Source organism: Lithobates pipiens, unplaced genomic scaffold (genome assembly GCF_037356315.1).
Source record: "Lithobates pipiens isolate NorthernLeopardFrog02 unplaced genomic scaffold, aLitPip1_a1.2 Scaffold_13, whole genome shotgun sequence".
In the NCBI taxonomy this organism is placed as follows: Eukaryota; Metazoa; Chordata; class Amphibia; order Anura; family Ranidae; genus Lithobates; species Lithobates pipiens.
In genome coordinates, this window is record NW_027507718.1 from 502,045,798 (window position 1) to 502,065,083 (window position 19,286).

Sequence of the window (19,286 nt, forward strand, 5' to 3'; positions counted from 1 at the left end):
GAACTCAAATGTGATAGTTAAATAAAGAAAGGGACAGAGTTTTTACCTGAAAGTCGCTCCAAAGATAGCACCAACAAACCAAGAGGTTGGTGTGTATAAACCCCATACAGAGACCAGCGGCAACATACAGCTGGCTCCGAGTGGGGTTTAAATATGCCGCCAACGCCACGCACGTGAGAACACACAGGGAGGGGCCACGCCTGGCCTGGATTGACAGCCAGACGACAGGTGTGCCGTGCCCTCCCAAAGGCTACACGGAGAAGGAAATACCGAGCGCCGGCACGATGACGTCAGAAACTGACGTCACACGCACGGCGTGGGCTGCGTGGCGCCGATGCGCAAAGCAAATTCCACCGGAGCATCCCGATCAAAAAGTGATAGGGGAGGCAGGGAGGGAGCGCTGGCGCATCGCAGTTCCCACAGGGAGGAGAAAGAGCCCAGCAACGCCCAAACACTCAACAGCCACACACAGGACAGCATCAGCCGGCTAGTGAGCATGCAAAAAGGGGCCCTAATAGTTAAAAATCCATGTGGGGTACCTAAACAGTGTCGATGAATACTGGCAATATACAAAGTAAAATAGAAATTGTAAGTGCACTGAGCCAGGAATATGGAAAAGATCAACAACATTTAGATATACCTCACACAGGGAGGGTAGGGGAACACTACCAATCCCATGTATCCAAATGCTTCCATCCCGATTTATATGCAAGTAAGGGGGGGAAGTTTTTTGGGACTTTAAATGAGGCCTGGATACATGCCTCCATCCCTGTAATTTGATATGTATAGAAAGGGAGGTTTGGGACTTTAAATGAAGCACTTGGATAGTGGAGGTGAGTTTTAATCATGATTGAATATTTATTAATTGTTCAATGGAAAGCCATAAATTATAATAATAGAGCAAATTCATAATATATATAAATATCAATACATTAAAACACAATATATGGTATCCACATAACAGTACTCGACAATGATGATGTACATAAAATAAATGAAGTGGCATAGTAATGCCTATGACAGCAAGCCCGGCATCGATAGGTATACCCACATGGTAGATTCACATCCAATAAGAATAATTGATATATATTTAAGTTCATCAACTCATGGCACAATAAACATGATTCCATATAACATATAACTGGGACATATAATCAATAAAGCTCAACGCGTTTCGTGGGTATCTCCTCACTCATCAGGAGCTGATGTTGTTACAGAATTCCTGTGAAGTAAAAAATCGAAAATAAAAATAATGTACCAAGCCTGATGGTAAAGATTTGATACATGTAGATGGTTTTGGCCAGAGCAGACTCACCAGTTCCAGCGGTGAGCGCTGTGTGTGCCGGTGGATGCTGGGTGGGCTAGGCACATACTACCTCCCCGGGAACTGAGGCGGCTGGAAGATGGATGCGACTTCGGGCAAGACAAGGGAAGCACCAGCAAAAAAATGTGTCTAAAAATAAAAAGTGTAATAATAATTGAACCCATTAAATCTAGGGACAAGGTGTGGGATGTAGGTATATTCAATAATGTAATGTAATACTGACAAATTGTTATAGGAGTGAATAGTGAACCCCAATGAAACCCAAAAAGGGGATGAACAAATTGACCAAATGGTGCTGTGTTCTATTTGTGTGAAAAGAGATGTCATTTTATGTAATGCACTAATTTGAGGGAATAACATGCGTGTATGCATGAAAGTATAGGTGCATAAATTGAGGTGAATGAAAATAAATAAGGATATGATGTGTGTATCATATAATAAACAGGGGAGAATAGTAAAATTGCCCATGAACTCAAATGTGATAGTTAAATAAAGAAAGGGACAGAGTTTTTATTGCTTTCCATTGAACAATTAATAAATATTCAATCATGATTAAAACTCATCTCCACTATCCAAGTGCTTCATTTAAAGTCCCAAACCTCCCTTTCTATACATGTACTTATTTTTGTTGCCAGAGTTTTAGACATTAATGGCTGTGTGTTATTTTGAGGGCACAGCAAATTTACACTGTTATACAAATTCTACACTCACTACTTTATATTGTGGCAAAGCATCATTTCTTTAGTGGTGTCACATGAAAAGATATAATACAAATATTTACAAAAATATGAGGAATGTACCCACTTTGTGAGATACTATAGATGGTCTGCACCTATAGGAAGGGCACTATTTAACTTTGGTCCAAGCTGCACAGTTTATATTTATCTACAGGTGCCCCTTACCTGCTGTCATGTGACTGGGTTTGAACTTAGGTTCTTCTGCCTCTTTGCTGTTCGCTGTTAGCTGTGCCACTGGGGAATCTAAGACTCTATAGCATATATCCTGCTTAGCACATCTGCTCCAGGAACTCTATAGCTCCACCTGCCTTCTAGCTGCAATCAATCCACTATCAGCTCAGCTTAATTTGAGGGACTTCCAGTACATTGTGCTATACTACTAAATTCTGGACTTTTTAACTTTGCCTGATTCCTGGATTACTCTCTTTGCATGACAATTCTGCATTACTCTGCTTGTCTGTGTATGACCTTGCCTGTCTCCTACCACTCTTCTGAGTTCTGACTTTGTACCTTGCTGTCAAGACTTGTTGCTGACCCAGCCTGCCTGACTATATTAACACCTTTTTGGTAAGGGTGTACAAGCCTTCTAAAGGCTAACTCCAGACATATTAAAAATAAATAACATTTCCTCTCCTCAGATCAATGAAAAATGTACCAATTTTTTGATTCTTGGGATTGTCCAGTCCTTTGCTCAAAAATGGACAGGCACTCCTACTAGTGGGCACAACCCTTCCTCAAAGCCTGATCTCTTTTCTTGAACTGATTACAGTATAAGTATGATGACATCATCAAGAGGGGCAGTAACAAAAACAGAAGGCAGAGTAGCTTTGGCAGACTTGGTCGTCACAACTGGAACAAGTTTGGAATAAGAGCATGGTCTATGGAGTAATTGAAGTATTACTAAGTGCTAGCACAAGGGTCTCCAAACCTTGTAAGCAAAGCCAGTTTATTGTCTTTCATACTGGGGGGACTGTGGCCATTGGAGAAGAAAATGCCTCAGTGTTAGTGGGAATAAACAATGCCTTAGGCTTGGTTGTCAGTGGGAGCAATAAAAATAAAATAATACACTACAAAATGACATGGTCAGTAAGATAGGGAACAGTGCACCATCATTGGTATTAGGGGAGATACAGTGCCCCTTCCATGGAGACAGTGGTAGGGATAGTGCCAGTGATGGCCGGTCAGGTCATGAACAGCACTCCGGGCCAACGGTAGCACACCACAGTCAGTCATTCGGGGCAGCGGGCGGCAGCAGCTTCTCCCCAGGCTGCGGGCAGCTGCTTATTAGGTTCCCCTGCATCTCCTGCCTCCTCCGTGCATCATGCGCCTCTTTCCTCCTTCTCCCGGCGGCCAATCGGATGGGATCTCCTTTCAGCCAATGGTCTTTTTATTTATTTTTTAATGTAAATAGATCTCATGGTGGCCCCCACTGGTACACTGTTCAACCTCTCTGTTAGTGGCTCATTCATATTCCAGCTTAGATTCACCACATTTTAGAATTGGCACTCCATCATTTGTAGCTACAAAAAGTACTCTACATAGAGAGTCGCCAATAGTTCAATATTTTATTCTCAGTAGAGTGTCATAAAACCTTACTGGGATGGTCTGTTTCCCTTTGCATAGTTTTCAATAGTTCCAGAGATATAATCGTAGTATAATGCAGTCCCGACAGAATTGCAGAGCCGTGTAACAACTGCTAAACAGCTTGAGCGAGGCGATGATGAAATAAAAGTTTGCACCATCTAGAAAGTGAATGAGCAGGATACACTTGAAAAATGGACAAAAAAAATATTCAGTCTGCCTTGTTAAATTGTATTCTGTGTGCAGTTTAGAAAGCAATTACTTGGTGTGTATGGGAGAGCAGGGGAGCCGCATGCCGTTCTGGCTTGTCTTAATAGAATTGCAACATTGCTACTAAAGTCATTTTGTCCACTACAACAGAATGTCAATATTCATTTGTAGCTTAATTGTGTATACCTTGTATGATAAAAAAATAAATAAAATATGTTACTTGAAAGCATGGTGGGAGAGGAAAGGCACTGTTAATGTTTCACAAATGTGGTTAAAAAAAAGGCAAATTTAAAGGCCAAGTTTGCATTTCTCCTACTTTATGTGTTATGGAATTATTTCTAATTGGGACTCTAAAAACAGAAGTTAATACTGCAGCGGCGGGAATAGATTCACAGGACGCAATCACTGTGTGTAAAATGTCCGTTCAGAGCCAAAGTTTATTATTACATGTTATTTTATACATTGATAAGAAAGAAGTGGTATGAGATGTTATTAAAAACTAACAAATAGAAATATGTTATTAAAAGCTAGTGAATAGAACAATTGCAAAAGTAAAACCTTGAGAGGGGAGGGGGGAGTAGAGACAGAGAAAGCTTCTAGCAGAGTGAACAAAATGGAGTCTCTTGTGCTTAAATGAATATTACAGTGAAAGTCTATATCATTTCCCTCCTTTAGTTTATTTCACACCATTCTTCTCCATGTTACATTCAGCCGATTGCTGGTAACTCTTGTTACATTGGCGCAGAGAGACGGCGTCCTGTTCAGCTCTCTCCTAGTTTTTTTCACAACAATAGGTTCATCAGGGCTGGTGGACCATTTGTTGGTACATCCGGTAGTCACACAGAGGCACAGCCTGATAAGGAAGTACAGTAAATAAATATGAGAAATAGGAACATCACAATGTAAGCGCCTAGTTTATGTAACCATGTTGCTCTGCCAAATAAAAAGTCACTAAAACCTCCTAATCCCTTAAATGGGTCCCATCCATCTTTAGCAATATCTTTGGCCTTATTCTGTAGTTCTCTTATCTTCACAAGCTGCCCTTTAATAATGTCTTCATTATCAGAAATGTACCGTATATACAACAATCAGTATGAAATAACTTACACATCCCACCTTGAGCTGCAGTGAGATAATTTTGCGTTAATCTGTGCTCTAATACTATGTTTTTAAGCTGAGCCATTTCTTCACTTAACCACTTGACCACTGGGCACTTAAACACCCTTAATAACCAGACCAATTTTCAGCTTTCGGTGCTCTCACATTTTGAATGACAATTACTATATGACATTTTTGTCCTTTTTTTCACACAAATGGAGCTTTCTTTTGGTGGTATTTAATCACCGCTCGGTTTTTAATTTTTTGTGCTATAAAAGAAAAAATACAGAAAATTCTGTAAAAAAATGAATTTTTCTTTGTTTCTGTTATAAAATTTAGCAGATTAGTAATTTTTTCTTCATAAATTTTGGCCAAAATTTATACTACTACATATCTTTGGTAAAAATAAGTACAAATTGGTGGATATTATTTGGTCTTTGTGAAAGTTATAGAGTCCACAAGCTATGGTGCCAATATCTGAAAATTCATCACACCTGAAGTACTGACGGCCTATTTCAATTCTTGAGACCCTAACATGCCATAAAATTACAAATACCCCCCAAATGACCCCTTTTTGGAAAGAAGACATTCCAAGGTATTTAGTAAGAGGCATGATGAGTTTTTTGAAGTTGTCATTTTTTCCCACAATTCTTTGCAAAATCAAGATTTTTTTTACTTTTTTTTTTCACAAAATTGTCATATTATCAGTTTATTTCTCACACACAGCATATGCATACCACAAATTACACCCCAAAACACATTCTGCTATTACTCCCGAGTATGGCGATACCGCATGTGTGAGACTTTTACACAGTGTGGCCACATACAGAGGCTTAACATGCAGGGAGCGCCATCAGGCGTTCTGGAGCACCCAGGACAATTCTGACATTTCTCTCCTACATGTAAAAATCATCATTTATTTGCTAGAAAATTACATAGAATCGCAAAACATTATATATGTTTTTTTAGAAAACACCCTGGAGAATACAATGGTGGTCGTTGCAACTTTTTATCTCGCACGGTATTTGCGCAGCAATTTTTTTAATGCTTTTTTTTGGAAAAAAAACAGTTTTGTGCTTAAAAAAAAAAAAACACAGTAAAGTTAGCCCAATTTTTGCATAATGTGAAAGATGAAGTCACGCTGAGTAAATAGATACCTAACATGTCACTCTTCAAAATTGCACACGCTCGTGGAATGGCGCCAAACGTCGCTACTTAAAAATCCCCATAGGCGACGATTTAATTTTTTTTCATATGTGGGACTTACGTATGCGTTCGCTTCTGCATGCAAGCACATGGGGACAGGGGCGCTTTAAAAAAAAAAAAAATGTATTGTTCATTTTACTTTATTTATTTTAGTTTGACTTTTTTTCCCCAAAAATAAATTTTTTGATCACTTTTATTCCTATTACAAGGAATGTAAACATCCCTTGTAATAGGAATATGGCATGACAGGTCCTCTTTACAGTGATATATGGGGTCAATAAGAGCCCACATCTCACCTCTAAGCTGGGAAGCCTGAAAAAAAAAAAAAAAAGTTTCTGGCTTTGATCGTATTGGCGAGTCGGTAGAAGCACCGGAGGGCGGCGGGAGGGGGGGGGATGTCTATGGCTGGCTATTGCAGGGTATCACCGACTATGGCTGGGTATGGCTAGGTATCTCAGAGTATGGCGTTGCAGAGTATTGCATTGCAGAGCATTGCAGGATATTGGCGGGTGTTGCAGAGCATTGCAGAGTGTTGTAGGGTATTGGCGGTGTTGCAGAGCATTGCAGAGTGTTGCAGGGTATTGGCGGGTGTTGCAGAGCATTGCAGAGTGTTGCAGGGTATTGGCGGGTGTTGCAGAGCATTGCAGAGTGTTGCAGGGTATTGACGGGTGTTGCAGGGTATTGGCGGGTGTTGCAGAGTGTTGCAGGGTATTGGCGGGTGTTGTAGAGCATTGCAGAGTGTTGCAGGGTATTGGCGGGTGTTGCAGAGTGTTGCAGGGTATTGGCGGGTGTTGCAGAGCGTTGCAGAGTGTTGCAGGGTATTGGCGGGTGTTGCAGAGCTTGGCAGAGTGTTGCAGGGTATTGGCGGGTGTTGCAGAGCATTGCAGAGTGTTGCAGGGTATTGCAGTGTTGCAGGGTATTGCAGAGTGTTGCAGGGTATTGCAGAGTAATGCAGAGTATTGCACAGCAATGTAGAGTATTGCAGAGTATTGCAGAGTAATGCAGAGTATTGGCAGGGAATTGAGGGGTTAAATTTCGGTGAGCAGCGATGTGGGCACTGCAGATGCAGCCCACATCGCTGCTGACACCGATCTCTTCCCCCTCCGCTGTTCCGATCGGTACAGAGAGGGGGAGGAAGGAACTGGCGTCATAACATGACGCCGGTTGGTTTACAAGTGATCGCTCCGTCATTTGACAGAGCGATCACGTGGTAAACGACCGCGATGAGCGGCCGTTTACCGTGATCCGTGATGCAGGACCCGGCGGTCACGAATGCTCTCGAGTGCATGCCCCAGGGGAATTCTGGGAGGACGTCATATGACGGCCTCCCAGAGTTAAACAACCGCCCTGTAGCCGTCATTCGGCTATGGGCCAGTTGTTAAGTGGTTAATAAACCTATATCAGTGGTATGAAGGTTAATAATCTCATCTACAATTCTAGTGTAATTATTTATTTGTTTCATTGCTTCAATTCCCCATCCTATCCAGGAAGGTAACCATGACCATATCATGTCACCTTCAGAGAACAGCTCTCTTTTGAACACTAAAGGGTATTCCGGACTTTGACCCGGTCGCACTGTATCTTTGCGAACAGCCAAAGCAGGTGCTAACTTCCCAATATAACACATACCTGTACCATTTGTAGGAAGCCAGGCGTAAACTTTATCTCCACATATATAATATAACCCTCTAATTCTGGATGGTATACCTGCTCCTAAAAAACTGGAAGCAATAACATGGAATCTCAGGTAACTGATATTTTCACATATTGGGAATTGTGAGAAATGTGTACTATAAAGGGTTCTATTTAGTTCTGGATCTGAGATATAATAATATTGACCATATTTTCCTCCATAAACTGTAATCTTTGCTCCAGTGTAATCTGAATTGCCCAACCATGTACATTTAGTGTTAAACAGGCATGTAATGTTTAAACAAATCTGTGGAGTGTCTATCTGTTTTGAAACCATCAAAGTTACTGATCTGTGCTCATTAGCTGTGAAGACTATGTATGCGCCTCTTATTCTGGTCCTGTTTAGATCAGTGAAGTTGAGAGGCATTGCTATCACGGGTATTGTTTCTGTTTGGGGATGTAAGTGAGAACACACGCAGCAGTTACTAGCTTTTCTATGGGTTGCATACAATTTTGAAATTTGAATGAAAGGGTTATTTTTCCATGTCTCAGTTCTCACAAACAACAAAAAGAAAAGAAACATCATAATTTTTTCAAAGGATATCATCACTTCAGGATTTTCTTGCAGTGACTGGAGTGAATCCAGGAGGGCTTTCCTTCCAACTTGACAGCGGAAACGGTTGTCAAAAGCACCAAATGTGGTCCGTCAAATTTTGGTTCTATCGGCTTTCTGACGTGTCGATTGACCACCACCCAGTCACCTGGTTTTATTCTGTAAATACCTGAAACAAAATCTGGGTTGAAGATAGATTTATAAACACCTTCATGTATTTTATTCAATGTTCTTTGCAAAATCTGAACATATTCTAACAGACTAGAGTGAGAAGCCTACAACTGTAGGGGAAAATATAGCCCTGTTCTGGGTGGCCCTCCAAATAAAATCTCATAGGGGGACAGCCCATGTGTTTTTTTCGGGGTAGTTCGTATAGAATATAGGGCTAATGGCAAAGTTTCCACCCATCCTTTTCCTGTATCTGCTTTAATTTTTGCTCTCTCAACTTTACCACTACTTTGTGGACGATAAGGTGTATGGAAAGCTTGTTGTATATGAAGGGCTTCTATTACCCCTTTCATTACTTCCCCAGTAAAATGGGTTCCTGTGTCACTCTCAATAGTTTCAGGAATTCCATATCTACAAACAAATTCATTCAAAATTTTCTTTGCTGTTGTTTTTGCATTTGCTTTAGCTACTGGCCAGCACTCAGTCCAACCTGAAAACATGTCAACACACACTAGAGCGTACTGATAGGTGCCTATTCTGGGAATCTGTATGTAGTCTATTTGAATTCTTTGGAAAGGGAAATCTGGCTTAGGAGAATGCTTTTAAGGAACATGGACAGGCCTTCCTAAATTTTGCAGAGTGAGACAGGAAGCACAAAACCTAGCATTTCCTCTGACTATCATGTAATTTCCCCTTGCATGTCCTTTTACCTTCAAGATGGCAACTTCTGCTGGCTTCTGAAAAGGCCTCAAATAGCCGCTCTATGAGTTTTGCATGTCTCACTGGCTTCCATGAACTAGTTAGGAAATTTCATACTTTCCAAATAGGCCCAAAATCTTGAGCTATTCCAGATGCATATCTGCGGCCAGTGTAAACATTTTCCTTTTGATTCTCTAGGAGTTGACTTGCCTTGACTACAGCACACAACTCCGCTTCCTGTGTTGACATTGGGGTATCAATGCTTCCTGATGTGTCCTCAGTGTTGTGTCACAGCCCCTCCCCCCAAGTTATAATCACTCCCTAGGACACACTTAACCCCTACAGCGCCACCTAGTGGTTAACCCCTTCACTGCCAGTCACATTTACACAGTAATCAATGCATTTTTAATTGCACTGATCGCTGTATAAATGTGAATGGTCCCAAAATTGCGCCAAAAGTGTCCGATGTGTCTGCCATAATGTCACAGTCCCGACAAAAAATCACTGATCGCTGCCATTACTAGTAAAAAAAATTATGATAAAAATGCCATAAAACTATCCCCTATTTTGTAGACACAATAACTTTTGCGCAAACCAATCAATAAATGCTTATTGCATTTTTTTAAATCAAAATCATGTAGAAGAATACGTATTGGCCTAAACTGAGGATAAAAAACATTTTTTATATATTTTTGGGATATATTTATTATAGCAAAATTAAAAAATAATGTTTTTTTTCAAAATTGGTAATTTTTTTGTTTATAGCACAAAAAATAAAAACCGCAGAGGTGATCAAATACCACCAAAAGAAAGCTCTATTTGTGGGGAAAACGGGCGTCAATTTTGTTTAGGAGCCACATAGCATGACCACGCAATTGTCAGTTAAAGCGACCCAGTGTCAAATCGCAAAAAATGCTCTGGTCTTTGGCCAGCCAAATGGCCTGGGGCTTTAGTGGTTAAATTGTAGCAAAAAGAGCAGACGGGTACTTGTCAAATCTACTGGCAGACACATGTCTGGTATTTACTTGATTCATGATTTCCTGTACTGCATGTGCCACATACAAGATCAGAGCAGAATCTAGTACAAGCTCAGTTACTTTGCTAGCAGGCATGCAGGCTACTATGGCTCACATACAACTGGGGGAGCCTTTGATGACAGGGTCTAATGAGGCTAAACCATACATCACAGGGCTTTGTTTGTCTCCATGTAGCTGGGTGAGTACATCTACAGAAAATTCATTGACTTCATGACAGAACAATGAGAAAGTCTTATGCCGCGTACACACGGTCGAACTGTTTGACTTACTTAGTCCGTCATACAATCCGGCGGACAATCCGTCGTACTTTCCACTGAACGGACTTGACCACACACGGATGCACAAACAGTCCGTCGAAAGCTTGCGCGATGACGTGTACAGCACGTACGACGGGACTAGAAATTGGAAGTCCAAGACACAGCAAAGCACCTTTCCGCCGTGTAAATCCTTTCTGGGCATGCGCCATTCTTAGTCCGTCGAACTAGCATACTGACGACCGTATTGTCCGCTGAAACCAAAGTACGACGGACAGATTTTTTGAAAATCCGAAATTCTTAGTACTCCGGACTGCACGCTGAAAAAGTCAGCTGAAGCCCACACACGAGCGGATTGTCCGCTGAAATGTGTTTCAACGGACTAAGTATGTCAAACAGTTCGACCGTGTGTACGCGGCATTAGTATAGTCAGGAAGTCCAATGATGATGGGAGCTTCAGACACAATGTTAATAAGCTCCTTCATCTCCAATTCATTGTCCCATGTGAGTTTGAAAGGATTTGTAGTGGTAGCCTCATTTAGAGGAGCCATAAGTTCTGATGCATTTGGAATCCAGTCCCTACAATATCCCGCTAACGCCAGGAAGGCACGCAGTTACAGTAAATTTCTTAGCTTTTCAAATTTTTGTAGAGTTTTAACTCGATCTGGAGTTAGGTGACGGATTCCATGCAAAATGCAGTGACCAAGGAAGATCCCTTTCTCTTGGCAATATTATAGCTTACATTTGCTAACTTTGTTGTTACTGTTATGGAAAAACATGAGAAGGCTTACTGTTTCTCTACTACAGATATCCTTTGCATCAGAACAAATAAGCAAATTGTCTATGTACTGAAGCAAAACTGTGTTTGGGTGTGAGGTGAACCATTGGTCAAATACTTGCTTTAACTCAGTATTATATTCAGAGGGGCTACTCACATAGCCTTGGGGCAATCTTGTCCATACTAACTTTTGGTCATCAAGGGTAAATGAAAAAAGGTGCCAGCAGCACAGTAGTGGGCCATAATCTTGCAAAAAAGTTTGCCATACTTTTCATTTAAAAGCCCCTTCAGATTTTAAAGGTTTAGCTGTTCCTTTTGTCCATTCTACTCATTTATCTAGGGGCTCAGTATAGGTTGAACCATACCTTCGGTTCATATATTCTCTTGCACTGGGCATTATCTGAAGGCCTCTCACCCTTCATTCCCTTATTTAATTGAATGCCCATAATGACTGGCCAGTCTTCTCTACTTGTGCTTATACACTCTTCCCTCTAAAACAAATAGTACAGCAAATCTGCAGATTTACAAGAATAGTCTCCACTTATGCAAGCATTTTGGAGTGTCCCTTGCCTTAACCCTTCTTCTCTTTGAGATTCTGCAAGTTATTGGAGCCAGAGTGCATGGACTGGTGCTTGTGATGATGGTCAGGGCTCTGCATTGACAACACAAGGCTCTGGTCTGTGATTGGTCACAGCCGATCAGCAGTTCCCGTCCATGAATCATTGGCTGGAACCTGCTGACAGTACAATCACAGCGGGTGTCGGCAGGGGGCCCTATAGCCGGAAACAGGTAACGGCTAACCAGTACATTGCTTTGCCTGTGTGGGCCGCCAGTCCACAGTACATTGCGGGTGGGTGGTCGTCAAGTGGTTAAAGCTTAAGTCCATGACTAATAACCAAACTGGCCCAAAACAAACTATTTACTGCACTAACAGGTGTCCTTGCAGGAAATAATTGATCTGAGCCTGGTGGCCCAAACTAACTGTTTAAAGGTACATTATGGAGTTTGCTTTAAGTGCTATTTTACGTTTGTTAAATCAGTGCTCCTTTGTAGTTGATATCTCAACAGTTGAGAAGAGAGAGACAATGTAATTGCACTGAGCCAGTGTCTGCACATCCACTTCTTCCCCGAGACTCGGTGTAAGGCAGAGGTACTAATTGGGAACCTTACCTAAAAGTAAGCAGACCTTAAGTTATTATTTACCGTATTTATCGGCGTATAACACTCACTTTTTCCCCCTTAAAATCGGGGGAAAGTCGTGGGTATGTGTTATACGCCGATCCCCACTGTCTGTGAGTCTAAAATACTAAGCACCGCCGAAAAATACAGAGCGCCGCCAAACAAGACCGAGCGCCGCCGAAAAAGACCAAGCCGACTGCTCGGCTACGCTCGTAGTCCCGCCTCCCTGTTGTTTCTGGAGCGAGCGCTGCCGAAAAAGACCGAGCCGACTGTACTGTGTATTCGGCTTGGCTCCGCTCGCAGTCCCTCCCAGACTACGAGCGGAGCCGAGCAGTCGGCTCAGTCTTTTTCGGCGGCGCTCGGTCTTTTTCGGCGGCGCTCGGTCTGTCTGTCTCGGCGGCGGGAAATTTAAACATGGGCAAGCTGCAAACGGCGCTGGGCAAGCTGCAAATGACACTGGCAAGCTGCAAATGACACTCTGCAAGGCTGCAAACGACGCTGGGCAAGCTGCAAATGGCGCTGGGCAAGCTGCAAATGACACTGGCAAGCTGCAAATGACACTCTGCAAGGCTGCAAACAGCGCTGGGCAAGCTGCAATTGATGCTGGGCAAGCTGCAAATGACACTGATCATTCTGCAATGATGGACAAGGCTCCAGATGCACACTGATAAGGCTGCATTGACGGGCATTTAAATGTAAGTTTTTTTTTTCCTTAAACTTCCCTCCTAAAACTTTTTTCCTTAAAATGCTCTCCTAAACTTGGGGTGCGTGTTATACGCCGGTGCGCGTTATACCCCGATAAATACGGTAACTTTAAATCTACTTCAAAATGGTTATGAACCACTTCCTGAAAATTAATTATTTTATGGGTAAAAGGTTAGGAAAACTAGTTTTAAAAAAAAAGACAACTTCTAAATTGAAAAACAAAGCAACTAAAGAAATGGGTTGTCAATTTTAAAGATCAAACTTTATGGCTGCCCCGTTATTTCAGCATCACTTGCTTTATTTGATGGGCAAAGTGCAATGGAACATAATTGGTTTTCTGCTGACTAGTGATTGGCCCGCACAGAGTACTCGCTGAACTGTGCCTGCTGGTCACCATGCTATACTATATTCCTCTAATAGTCTGCCAGTTCTTTGTTTATGTAGGCAAACTTTACAATTACAAGTGACAGTAAACCTAAAATAAGTCCCCATTTTATGTGATCCACTGATACCAATTAACAGCTGTGAGTTTCAATATATATACAGAACTAAAGGCACTTTGCGTTGTTTAAAATTTTCTGTTAGCCAAAGTGTGCCTATTATTTTAAAGGATTAGTCATTTTATCAATGACAAAAAATGTAATTCAGACTATATAATCCACATTAATAAGGAAACAATAAGCTGCAAAAGACTATGCACTTTGCAAGTGCAGTTATACAGTGCCTTGAAAAAGTATTCATACCCATTAAAATGTTTCACATTTTGTCATGTTACAACCAAAAACGTAAATATATTTTATTGGGATTTTATGTGATAGACCAACACAAAGTGGCACGTAACTCTAAAGTGGAAGGGAAATGATAATTGGTTTTCATAATTTTCAATAAATAAATATGTGAAAAGGGTGGCGTGCATTTGTATTCAGCCCCCCTGAGTCATAGTTTCATAGTTTCATAGTTTCATAGTTAGTAAGGTTGAATAAAGACACCAGTCCATCCAGTTCAACCTGAGTGAGTGTCTACAATTGTCCCTATCCCTGTATGTTGCACACTCACATTAGTCCCTACCCTCAAGGAGCCCACAATCCAAGGTCCCCATTCATATGCTAGGGCCAATTTTTGGATAGAAGCCAATTAACCTACCTGCATGTCTTTGGATTGTGGGAGGAAACCAGAGCGACCTTGACCAGTGCAACACAGATATACTTCCCTTTTAACTGTTACAGCCCCTTCATACCCCTTTTCCCACTTTCTTTGTATAGGAGACCACACCGTTCTCATGGAGTATAAATGGCCATAATAGCCTTTATTAACCAAATAACGTATAAAACTCCAATTAGCTTTAATATAGAACAAGGTAATTACAACCATAAAGAAACAACATGTTTCAACCCCATTTTATTGGTCAATGACGTAGCTATCTCCTCTTTCACCGAATATATATATCACCAGTACACTGTGGGACCTTTACCAACCATTATAGGCTTCCAGCTGTACCGCTAGGAGACACCCCTTTTTATCCGCAGTGCAACCACCAGTATTCATCAACCATTTGATGAATACACCGGAGGGGCCATACTACCGATGAACCCCCCATCCCTTTTGCCACATCCATTACCACTACCGTCACTGACCAACAAACAAACACCGCCACTGCCTGAGAGGATGAAACCTCAGCCTAGAGGGCCCCTCCACACCCGCAGGGCCACCTGTATCCCCTCCTGCAAGCCCAGCGACCAAAGGTCGATTCCCACATCCGTGAGGTGAACCCCATCCCTCCTTAGGAAAAGGCCGACATTAAGCCTCTCCACCGACCTGGCCATGCGCCACGCAGTCCTCGCTACCATGTCCGACCATACCAGTAACATGTTCTGAAAAGCTGAACGCAGATGCCCCAGATCTGACTTTACGTCCGCGATCAGATCCCTGACCGTCCTCACCCCTAAATCATTACCCCCTGCATGTATTACCAACACGTCTGGTGGACCATCAAACCTCACATACCGCTCCACTTCCGGGACCACCCCTCCCCACATCATCCCTGGCCTCCCCAGCCATCTTATGTGTGCCTCCCTTCGAGATATCCCCAACTGCCTCCCCTCGGGTCTGGCATCCCCTCTCCTGGCTCCCCAGGATACATATGAATGTCCCACAATCCAGACAAGGCGTGAGTGACCTCCATCTGAAACGAAAAAAACAAAACAGAATGACAGACAATCCCCAAATTAATACAAGAAGGCAATCACCCCCACCACTGTTATCTCTTTTTTTTTTTTTTTTAACTAATGCATAACCTCATTCCCAACCCAAACTCGGCCTAATGTAAGTGCGGAATCGCTTAGATTCCCTTCTCCCCATCCTACGTACTGCCGCCTCGTCCAACCCGCACCTAGCGGCCTCCATGGCCGCCCCAATACTGAAGGAGTGCGAAGCGTACGCTTAACCATCCAAACCCATTTTACCCAAACATTTTCGCAAAACCGCTACAAATTGGAACCTGGACAAATAAGACGCATCCTCATGCACCAGTAGAGGCCCTCCTCCGGCCACCCTTTTTTGGAGAAAACACCCCACCACCCTCACCGGGCACACTGCGCACTCCGGTAGTGCGAACAACCACACCTGCACACCTCTTCCTTGTTGACCCGTCTTTGACTTCCTCAGCTTAACTGATAACCTATCCGCCCAGAGGTACACATCCTCCATCAATACACCCCCCACCACAGCCCTAGATGGGCTGACCAATTCCCCCAGACAAAACGCCCCAAAAAAGCTAAAGAAAAAGCCGCGACACCTCATAAGAGGACGAACACACCGACCCCAGTTGTTGGAGCAATACCAGCAAATTAGAAAACGTAATAGGCCGGAAGTTAATGGGAGAAACAAAGGGTTCAAAGTTCAAGAGACACAAGGTTCAGGATCATTCAAGGAATTGTCCATGGACCTTTCCAACATCTCAAGTGGCTCAGCGAAAAGAGCAAGCTTTCACACTAGCAGACCTATTAGCTTCACCTGTTATTTTTTTCAGGCAGATCTGATTGGACCTTCCAGTCTCCTCTATGGAGCAACGGGTGTCAACAGGCATGGATACATCTGACCTCCCATAGAGGAGAGCGGACATGGACCAGCCATCCACCTGCTCTGTGGGGATCAGCAGACAGATTCCCCACTGAGTAGGTGGAATCCAACGGAGCTTGCCCTGTGAGTAAGGGGCCTGGCTTACAGATACAGCAGAGGTCCTGGGTTTGGATTCAGGCCCTGACAAGCAGGCAATCCTTACATCGGGTATGACTCTTCACCATGCTAAATTGTTTTTCTGGAGTTTCATGTAATGCACTGGAAAAGTAAAGTAGTGTACCCAATTTTGTTTCTTGATTTGAATAGATAAAGGAAGGGTTATTGGGTGGATGTTGACTCACTTACTTTGTGTCACAGTTGTTATCAATAACTGTGAACCCTTTCCCATTAAACAAAAAAGAAGAGCTTCACTACGGTTTATATGTGTACATTTCTGTCCCTGGATACAAAAAAAAAAAAAAAAAACTGTCAGGAGCTCTCTAAATTTTCCCTAATTTATCCAATACAAAAAAAAAAAAAAGAATGAATAGACTTTTGGTTGAATATTACCGAGAATAATAATATACATGAGTTGGGAATTGGGAACATCAAAATTGTTCAATATGTGTTTTTTTTTTTTTTTTTTAATTCCTGATGAGTAACATACTTTATGTTTCTATAATAACTTTGTTTACCAGCTAGCACTGGAAAAACTGAGTATGAAATGCAGGTTTGAATTTTAAATTAGGGCTATTTATGTACTTGTGCCGGTGTATTTAGCAAAATTGAATAAATAAATAAAATATGACCTATTATTGAAATTGTTTTTCAGAACACTGACTGCATGTAACACTAACGCACCATCAGTACCTATCGTTTTACATATCTTCATGAAGTTGTCATTATCTAGGCAGACATATTATAATATACAAATGACGCCCTGGGGTTAATTTACCAAAGACAAATCCACTTTGCACTACAAGTGCAATGCAAGTGCGCTTTGAATTGCAGTTGCTTTAGATCTGAGGGGAAGATCTGAAATGAGGGGAAGCTCTGCTGATTTTATCATCCAATCATGTACTAGCAAAAAACGCTGTGTTTTTTTTTTCCTTGCATGTCCCAGTCAGATTCACAGCGACTGCACTTCCAAGCGCATTTGCAGTGCACTTGTAATGCAAAGTGGATTTGCCGTTAGTAAATAAACCCCACTGGGTCCTTTACTTCCATTTGTAAAGCTCACAGATTACAGACTGTGAACACAAATAGCCTGCTGGTGACAGTTCTTTGGAACAGAACAGTTACATTCACTAGAGGCACATACTCACTGAAGAGTTGAGTCATCTGTTTTTGCTAAAATTGGGATCAGGATTCTGATACAGAAATGTAAGGTCCAGGAAAAAATCCAGGCACATATTCTTATAGTAGATGTTACACGAAATTAAAGTGCCTTTTATATTTTTGATGATTCGTATTTAACCACTTGCTTACTGAGCACTTAAACCCCCCTCCAGTCCAGACCAATTTTCAGCTTTCAGCACTGATGCACTTTGAATGCAGTCATACAACACTGTACACAAATTAAAATTTTAGCATTTTTTCCCCTACAAATAGAGCTTTCTTTTGGTGGTATTTGATCACCTCTACAATTTCTATTTTTTGTAAAAAAAAAAAAAAAAAAAAAGAAATATATATATATATATATATATATATATATATATATATTTGTTTTAATTTTTATTTTTTTATATTTTGTTATAAAATTTAGCAAACAGGTAATTTTTCTCCTTCATTGATGTACGCTGATGAGGCAGCACTGATGGGCACCGATAGGTGGCAGTGATTGCACTTATGGGTGGCAATAATGGGCACTGAACAGCACTGGTTGGTTACACTGATAGGTAGCATTGCTAGGTGCCACTGGCTGGAACCACTGTTGGGCATTGATAGGTGGCACTCATGGGTATTGATAGGTGACACTGGTGGGCACTGGCAGGTGGCAATGGCAGGGAGTACTAGTGGCACAGATGAGGCAGAATTGCCTCTTCCTCTTCGGGACCTATGTCCCTTGCACATAAGCCAGTGATTGGCTTTTTTTTTCCCCTCACGCTGTCAGCAATTACAGAGCTTTTGTTTACATCATGTGATCAGCTGTCATTGGCTGACAGCTGATCATGTGGTAAAGGGCCAGAATCGGCTCCCACTTGTATCTGTGATCACCCGAGTCTCAGTGACTTGGTGATCACAGTGCGCACTGCGTGCGTCCTGCACGGGGCGCACGGGGCGCGAGCAAAGTTGAGGCCGTCGTATGACGCCCTCCCAGAAATTCAGGTCCTCGCTGTGGCCATCATTCGTCTATAGTGCGGACGCCAAGAGGTTAAAGGAATTTTTTTTATTTTTGGGAATATCAAGAGAAGGTTTAGGAATTCTGTCAATTATTAGAGATAAATTAATTATAACATATTGGGGGTTATTTACGAAAGGCAAATCCACTTTGCACTACAAGTGCAAACTACAAGTGCACAGTGGACTCGAAATTGCACTGAAAGTGCACATGGAAGTGCAGTCACTGTAAATCTGAGGGGTAGATCTGAAATGAGGGGAAGCTCTGCTGTTTTTATCATCCAATTATGTACAAGCTAAAATGCTGTTTTTTATTTTCCTAGCATGTCCACCTGGTATCTACAGCGACTGCACTTCCAAGCGCACTTCCAGTGCAATTTCAAGTGCACTTTGCACTTGTAGTGCGAAGTGGATTTGCCTTTAGTAAATAACCCCCAATGTCTGATTTTTATATGGATTTTAAAATTGACTCTTTTTTTAGGGACATTTGAAGGTTCCAGAACTGCTTTGACTTATATTATATGAGGAAATAAGTGTTCTGTTTTTTTGATCTCCATTGTGAAATTCTTATTCCTGTTTGTGTCCCTGCTGGGGAGATTCACCCCACTATTTATCCCAGTGACCACTTAACAGAAAGATCCTAAAAGTTGAGTCATCAGAAGCGGAGA